Consider the following 3,098-nt stretch of genomic DNA (forward strand, 5'->3'; position numbering starts at 1 on the left):
ATTTAGGAGCGATGCCGGAAGCTCGGCTAGCAACAAAGACTTGCCGAGGATATTGGAGTACAACTTCAATATCAACACCTCGGACCTCGTCTCGGCTATCGGCCATATCATAAAGGCCAGATAGCCGAGGCCATTGAAGTCAGACCCGGGTCAACGGGACCCGAGCATGATGTGTGAGTATTATGAGACTCATAGGCATAACTGCCCGAAGGCTTCGGGACAGTTAAGGGAAGAGGTGGCTCATTTATTGAAGAATGGCCACCTTCGAGAATTTCTGAGTGAACGAGCCAAAAATCACTACAAAGAAAGGGAGAATCAAAAGCGTGCTGAGCCGGTAGAACCTCAACATGTAATCAATATGATAATTGGGGGAACGGATGCTCCACGAGAGCCCGTGATAAAATGAACAAAGGTTTCCATTGTATGAGAGAAGCGCAGCCGGGACTATTTACCCGAGGGTTCCATCTCCTTCAGTAACGAGGATGCAGAAGGCATCATTCAACCGCACAATGATGCATTGGTAATTTCTATTCTTATTTTCAAATCACAGGTTAAATGCATTTTGATTGACCCAGGTAGCTCGGCCAACATCATCCGGTGGAGAGTGGTATAACAGCTAAGGCTACTCGACCAGATTGTGTCGGTAGCCCGAGTACTCAGCTGGTTGATATGACGAAAAACCAAAGTTAGAGATTTCTTTGTCGATCAACATCAACGGCACCATACAACAAATGGTATTCTATGTCATCGAGGGAGATATGAAGTATAATGCTTTGCTCGGCAGATCGTGGGTTCATAGCATGAAAGCAATACCGTCAACACTACATCAGTTGCTGAAGTTTCCGACTCTGGAGGGGATAAAAACTATCCAAGGTGAACAGCCCGCAGCAAGAGAAATGTTCCCGATCGAGGAAGCGCCCCTTTTGCCAAATAAGCCGGAACAAAGAGATGATGAATCAAACGGAGGCAAGAACACCAAATAGCAATTAAAGGATACGGGTTCGAAAGCGGAGCAGAAGGGATCGGACCCGGTTAGTGGAGAGGACGATTTCGACGTACCCAGATCGTTCGTATTACCGGAAGACTCAGATGCAACTAAATCTACCGTGGATGAGCTGGAACAAGTCATCTTGTTCGAATATCTACCAGATAGAAAGGTATACCTGGGCACGGGGTTAACCTCGGAGCTCAGGAACAAGTTAATTAAATTTCTTCAAGCTAATGCCGATTGTTTTGCGTGGTCCCATATAGACATAACAGGTGTACCACCAGAAGTCACAACTCATAAGCTCTGCCTCGATAGAAAGTTTCCCCCGGTAAAGCAGAAAAGGAGGCCAATGGCCGAGTCAAAACATGCTTTCGTAAAAGATGCGGTAACAAAGCTTTTAAAAATAAGCTCTATCCGAGAGGTAAAATACCCGGATTGGCTTGCTAATGTAGTTGTGGTGCCTAAGAAAGGTAATAAGTTTAGAATGTGTGTTGATTATAAAGATATAAACAAAGCATGCCCGAAGGATTCGTTGTCGATGCCCCATATCGATCGAATGATCGACTCAACGGCCGAGCATGAGATGTTAAGTTTTCTCGATACTTACTCTGGGTACAATCAGATCCGAATGCACCAGGAGGATCAAGAGAAAACCTCTTTTATTACCCGATACGGGACTTATTGTTACAATGTCATGCTATTCGGATTAAAAAATGCCGGAGCAACTTACCAATGCCTAGTTAATGGAATGTTCGAAAAACAGATAGGGAAAACAATGGAAGTTTATATTGATGACATGGTAGTCAAGTCCCTGGAAACAGAGGACTATTTAAAACATTTGCAGGAAACCTTTGATGTACTTCGCAAATACAACATGAAGCTTAACCCGGAGAAGTGTGCCTTCGGTGTCCGATCAGGCAAATTTTTGGGTTTCATAGTGTCCAACCGGAGAATTGAAATTAACTTAGATAAGATCAAAGGCATCGAGGATATTGAGGTGGTGAACAATGTCAAGGGAGTGCAAAGGCTCACCAGAAGGATAGCAACACTAAGCCGTTTCATTTCGAGGTCTTCGGATAAAAGTCATCATTTCTTCTCATTACTGAGGAAGAAGAATGACTTCGTGTGGACACTGGAATTCCAAAGGGCTTTGCAGGAATTAAAAAGATACTTATCGAGCCCGCCTCTGCTGCACACGTCGAAGGCAGACGAGCAGCTGTTTCTATACCTTGCCGTATCCGAGGTAGCGGTAAGCGGTGTTTTGGTCCGAGAAGAAGCAAGTATGCAATTTCCAATATATTATGTAAGTAGGACTTTATAGGATGCGGAGACTCGTTATCCGCACCTCAAAAAATTGGCCTTGGCATTGGTAAGTGCATCCAGAAAGTTGAAACCATACTTTCGATGCCATCCGATATGTGTAGTAATTACTTACCCGCTGAAAAATGTCATGCATAAACCAGAATTATCGGGTAGGCTGACCAAATGGGTCGTAGAGATTAGCGGATATGATATTGAATATAAACCTAGGACGGCAATTAAGTCTCAAATCTTGGCCGATTTTGTGGCAGATTTTACCCCCGCCATGGTTCCCGAGGTCGAGAAGGAACTTTTGCTAACCTCGGAAAAGGCTTCGGGTATCTGGTCTCTATACACGGACGGGGCCTCGAACCAAAAAGGTTCCAGGTTGGGCATTGTCCTTAAAACTCCCGCCGGTGATGCCATTACTATTAAATTAACTAACAATGAAGCCGAGTATGAGGCTCTGATGGCAGGTTTGGAATTGGCTCGGAGTCTGGGGGCCGAAATAATCGAAGCAAAATACGACTCTCTTTTGGTTGTTAACCAAGTAAATGGTGTCTTCGAGGTCAAGGATGAACGTATGCCGAGATATTTGGAGAAAACCCAGGTGATACTACACCGGTTTAAAAAGTAGACCATGCAGCATGTACCCAGGGAACAGAATAACGAAGTTGACGCATTGGCCAATTTGGGCTCTTCAGTCGAAGTAGAGGAAATCAACCCCGGTACCATAGTGCAATTGATGAATTCGACGGTAGAAAATGGGCATGCCGAGATAAATGCGATGGGTCTAACTTGGGATTGGCGC

The sequence above is a fragment of the Lycium ferocissimum genome, chromosome 11 (genome assembly GCF_029784015.1).
Source record: "Lycium ferocissimum isolate CSIRO_LF1 chromosome 11, AGI_CSIRO_Lferr_CH_V1, whole genome shotgun sequence".
Lineage (NCBI taxonomy): Eukaryota > Viridiplantae > Streptophyta > Magnoliopsida > Solanales > Solanaceae > Lycium > Lycium ferocissimum.